We start from the raw sequence: 6,000 nt of genomic DNA, 5'->3' as shown, positions 1-6,000 counted from the left end.
AAATAATTTCAACCCATGAGGAAAAAAAGATCTGCTCTTCAAAGTTACATTGAAACAAATTACATGCAATGTTTGTCGTTGAATTGAATGCCTTGGCTCCTCACTCAGACACCTGGCAGATCAGAGCCATTTATTGGACAATAGCTGGAAACAATGAGCTGAAATGTTCTTCTGGGAGTGAAACTGTTTCTGTTTAATGCGGAATGGCCTATGTGAGAGTTAAAGGCTAAATTACATTGAATATACAACACAGAAACAGGCCATTCAGCCCCTCCAATCCCTGCCAGTGTTTATATGTCACTCGAGCATCCTTCCAAGCTTTCCCATCTGACTCTAGCAGTTTATCCGTCCGGAGATTTACAGCTTTTAGGGAACAAGAGAGGATAGAATGTTCCAGAGAAATTAGAATTGCCTGTTCTGAATTTCTAATCTGTACTGTCAGTAATGACTCATTGTGAACTCTTTTTACAGGATATCAGAAGGGAAGGATTTACAGACAGAAATCTCAAACCAAACATCATGTCAGGAACTGATAGTAATGTGATTCACTGGGACATAAATAATACTAATCTTTATTATTGTCACAAGTAGGCTTACATTAACACTGCAATTAAGTTACTGTGAAAATCCTATCATCAAAGAATTTACAGTGCAGAAGGAGGCCGTTCGGCCCATCAAGTCTGCACCGGCCCTTGGAAAGAACACCCAACCCCAAGCCCACACCTCCACCCTATCCCCGTAACCCCACCCAAAATTTTTGGACACTAAGGGCAATTTAGCATGGCCAATCCACTTAACCTGCACATCTTTGGACTGTGGGAGGAAACCGGAGCACCCGGAGGAAACCCATGCAGACAGAGGGAGAACGTGCAGACTCCGCACAGACAGTGACCCAAGCCAGGAATCGAACCTGGGACCCTGGAGCTGTGAAGCAACTGTGCTAACCACTGTGCTGCCCATGAAGAAGAAACTGAAGACGGTTTGCTCAAACTTGGAAAATAACTTGTCCGTGGTGACTATCTGCTGGACTTAGCTCATCGAGTTATACAATATTGGATGTTGTTGGATGTTAATAACAATAATCGCTTGTCACAAGTACACGTCAATCAAGTGACTGTGAAAAGCCCCTAATCGTCACATTCCGCCGTCTGTTCAGGGAGGCCGGTACGGGAATTGAACCTGCGCTGTTGCCTTGTTCTGCATTACAAGCCAGCTATTTAGCCCACTGTGCTAAACCAACCCATTTGTGGGAGCAAAATGGTGTCTCAGAGTTTAGGAAACGTAACTAGTTGGAAACCAATGGGTTATTTCATGCAAAGGAGTGTATTAGAGTCCTTGTGTGTGCATTTCTTTCTTACAAGTTAATAAATATTCTTTATAAATTGCTCACTCAACGACTGGACTATTCCTCCCTGGTTCATATATTTTTCTCACAGTTTATCAAATTGAAAATGTACACCACTAAGAACCGGTGTTCCAGCTACCCTTCTGGGTTTGGGGAAACTCTCACATTTATCATCAGCGGGGCTCTTTACAGTGAGAAGATTTGATTTTTCTGGACTTTTCATGATTAGGTTGATGCACTTTAGGGAAAGGGGGTGAGAGGGGTTGACAGGTTCTTTAACAAAAAGTGATCCCTCGAAGGTAACTGGCAAAGGGGCCAGAGGGGGAGATTAGATTTTATTTTATTTTTTGACACAGTGAATTGTTCTGATGTTTCTGAAAGCAGATTCAATAGTATCTTTCCAAAGGGTAAATACTTGAAAGGGAAGGATTTTCAGGGCTGTGGGGAAAGAGCAGAGCAGTTGGATGAATCAGAGACCTTTCAAAGAGATAGCAGGGACCTGGTGGGCTGAATGGACTCCTCCTGCAGCCTGTGAATCTGAGCCTCCTGCTTTTGTGCAGGTTTAAAGGGACAGATTTCATTGCAGCCTCTTCCCTGTATGTGTATTTAAAGAGACGGGTTTCTCTTTAGCTCTGAGTGACCAATATAACAATTGGTTGGAGACCCATTTCCCAGTCAGTCCTCCAGCACCTTCCTGTCTCTCTATTAGTGCGACGCCCATGGCAGTTTCCCAACTGGGGCACAGGCCCCGTTATTCTCAGCTAAATTCAGCCCCCCAGCTCCGTTGCCTGCCTGTCATTGAGACGACCAATAGAGACAGAAAGGTGCCCGAGGCTCAGATACGAAGTTGAAACTTGTGGCTCTGAACCAACTGAGGGAGTGCTGCACTGTTTGAGTTTCCTTTTTTCAAATAAGATGCTAAACTGAGGCCCTGTCTGCCCCTCTCAGGTGGGTGTAAAAGTTCCCACAGCCACTATTTTGAAGAAGAGCAGGGGAGTTATCCCCGGTGTCCTGGTCAATATTTATCCCTCAGTCAACATCACTAAAAACACATCATCTGCTCATTATCACATTGCTGTGTGTGGGATCTTGCTGTGTGTAAATTGGCTGCTGCATTTCCTACATTACAACAGTGACTGCGCTTCAAAAGCACTTCATTGGCTGTAAAACACTTTGGGTCTCCTGCAGAAGGCACGACAGAAATGCAAGTTTTTAAATTGAAGATTTATGTTATCTGATTTTGTTATCTGGAACGTAATTGATTTCAGTCACACCCAACTTACCATTTAATAAATTCACTTTGGTTCGGACAAAAATTTAACCAATTAAAACAAAGGCAGAATTATTGGGACAGTAAATTTACGTTTATTTGATTAAAAAGGTTGACTGAACAACTTTAAGACATTGACTTTTACAACTTCATGCGGGTGATCAGTCTGTAGCAGCGTAACCCTCTTTGGCTCCTTCTTTGACAGTTATTCTTGTGGAATTCAGCCTCGGGAGTCTGGCTCCTTCTTTGACAGTAATTTCCTTGGAACTCGGCCTTGGGAATCTTCAGTACTTGGCCAGCAAGGAAGACCTTCAGAACCTCTACTTTTATCCCCAAAGTGACCATTACCTCACGTCAGAGTTGGGTCTGCTGTAACATGACCATTTGTCAATTTGGTCACTGGATTCATTTAATTGGATCCCCAATTACTGACACCACCTTCTCTCACTATCTCAGACAGGAATACAACAGAACTGTTTCATACTATCCCTTTATCTGATTCTATACAATCCCTTATTCAGACAGTTTCAAATGTTGAGGCTTATCAGAGCTTGAAGGTCTCTCTTGCCAGTACATTTATCCTCATTGCACATTCTTCACATACACAGCAATTAAGCTTTTACATTTTTAGCACAAATAAAACTCAGTCTTTCTCTATAACTACTGATTCATGATTGATTCATTAACTGGAACTCAATCAAGGCTCATTACTTATTTAGTCATCTGTTACTAACTGGTAGCTAATAAATATAGTAATCTAATTCATACATTTAGTTAATACAAGATACATTGGTTCAAAAAGACAGTTTGTGGAAGGGAGGTTGACCAATGAGCTTATTCTTGAGCCAGAATTGGACAGAATATGATTGCTGGCCGCTTATCAAAATGAGAAAATAATCTTTTTTGAAAAAATTATTGAAATAAATTTAGAGTACCCAAATATATATCTTTTCTTAAGGGGCAATTTAACATGGCCGATCCACCTACACCGCACATCTTTTTGGGTTGTGGGGGGTGAGATCCATGCAGACCACACACAATAATTTCTTTGTACATAAGATTTCGGCTAGCTCTGCAGTCTCTAGAAACATTAAGGTTTGTACAATCTTAATTTATAAAAGAACAATCCAGCCATTACAATATTATCCAATACACTGTTTCGCAAATTATAACTTAATCAAAGTTCATTATTGAATAATCAACTGTTTTTTGACTGACTTTTAATATGAAATCAATATGTGATTAATAAAGAAATGTTGCAACAATATGAAACGGCCGCACGAAGCTACATGTTAGAGTTTAAAATGGCTTCCTTGACCTTGTTACATATATCCGTGACTATGCTGTAAAAGTGATGGAGTTTTCAAATTAAATAGATTTCCCAGACCTACCAACAGTTTTGCACATTACAACAATGACTACACTTCACTTCTGGAGGTTCTGTGGTTGAAGTGCGATAGAAAAGCATTTTAAAATAATTTTCCTCAAACTTGGATATATTACAGTTGGTCCCCTCATCAAAATGATTGACACAGATTGAGTTTGAATTGTGAGCAATAACCATGTCTTTAATTCTCTCTGAAATTCTCTATGGAAATCTAAACACACTATATCCTGAATAGTTTGTTTTAAAACAATGAGTTGTTGTGATCAGGAGTTCATTACCTGCTAAGGGTGCAAGAAAGAAATTGGACTCTTTCTTTCCAAAGGGAATTGGGTGGATTCTTGAAAGGAAACGAACATTTCTGGGCAATGGGAAAAGCACGATGGGCTGAATGGTTTCCCTCTGTGCTGCCTGAGCTTCGTGTACAGTTAAAGCAACTGGCAAAGGTGGTAAAGATAATGGGTACAAATGGACCCGGGCGGCCTGTCAATAAGTCACTGAAGGCTAACATGCAGGTGCAGCAAGCTATCAGGAAGGCTGATGGGATGTTGGCCTTTATCACAAGAGGATTTGAGTACAGGAGTAGTGAAGACTTGCTTCAATAGTATAGAACCTTGGTTAGACCGCAGCTGGAGTACTGTGTGCAGTTTTACTGCCCTTACCTTAGGGAAGGTATTATTGCCACAGAGGGAGGGTAATGAAGGTTCACCAGACTTGTTCCGGGTTTGGCAGGACTGTCCTATGAAGAGAGATTCGGGAAACTGGGCCTGTATTCTGTAGAGTTTTGAAGAATGAGAGGGGATCTTATTGAAACCTACACAATCCAGAAAGGAATAGACAGGGTGGGTGCAGGTGAGATGTTTCCCCTGGTTGGGGAGTCGGGAACCAGGGGACACAATTTCAAAATAAGGGTGAAGCCACTTAGGACGGGTCTCGGAGGAGACATTTCTTTACTCAGAGGGTTGTGAATCTTTGGAATTCTCTACCCCAGAGGGCTGTGGGAGCTCAGTCACTGAGCGTGTTTAAAGCAGCGATTGACAGATTTCTAAATCCCATTAACACAAAGGGATATGGGGATAGTGTGGGGGAAAAGGCATTGAAGTGGATGATCAGCCATGATCGTACTGAATGGTGGAGCAGGCTCGATGGGCTGAATGGTTAACTCCTGCTCCTATGTTCCAATAATACAAAGATAGGTAGGAAAGTAAATTGTGAAGAAGACATAAGGAGACTATAAAGGGATATAGATAAAGTAAGTGGAAAAGATCTGGGAAATGGAGAATAATGTGGGAAAATGTGAAATTGTCCATTTTGGCAGAAATAATAAAATGTTTATTATCTAAACGGTGAGAGATTGCAGAGCTCTGAGACTCAGAGGGATCTGGGTGTTCAAGGGCATGAATCACAAAAGGCGAGTATACAGGTACAGCAAGTAATTAGGAAAGCTAATAGAATGTTATTGTTTATTGTGAGGGGAATTGAATACAAAAGTAGGGAGGTTATGCTTCAGTTATACAGGACATTGGTGAGACCACATCTGGAGCACTGTGTACAGTATTGCTCTCATTTAAGGAATGATGTCAATGTGTTGGAAGCAGTTCAGAGAAGGTTTACTGGACTCATACCTGGAATTGGAGGCTGGTCTTATGAGGAATGATTGGACAGGCTGGACTTGTGTCCGATGGAGTTTAGGTGACTTGATTGAACCGTATAAGATGCTGAGGGGCCTTGGCAGGGTGGATGTGGAAAGGATGTTTCCACTTGTGGGAGAATCTTGAATTTGGAATCCATAAGAGCAGAATTAGGCCACTCGGCCCATCAAGTCTGCTCCGCCATTCAATCATTAAAAAAAAATTTTAGACTACCCAATTATTTTTTTTTCCAATTAAGGGGCAATTTAGAGTGGCCAATCCACCCAACTTGCACATTTTTGGGTTGTGGGGGTGAAACCAACGCAGACATGGGGGAATGTGCAAACTCCACACGGACAGTGGCCCAGGG

This window comes from Scyliorhinus canicula, chromosome 17 (genome assembly GCF_902713615.1).
Source record: "Scyliorhinus canicula chromosome 17, sScyCan1.1, whole genome shotgun sequence".
Taxonomy (NCBI): domain Eukaryota; kingdom Metazoa; phylum Chordata; class Chondrichthyes; order Carcharhiniformes; family Scyliorhinidae; genus Scyliorhinus; species Scyliorhinus canicula.
Note: the sequence above shows the minus strand (reverse complement) of the source record.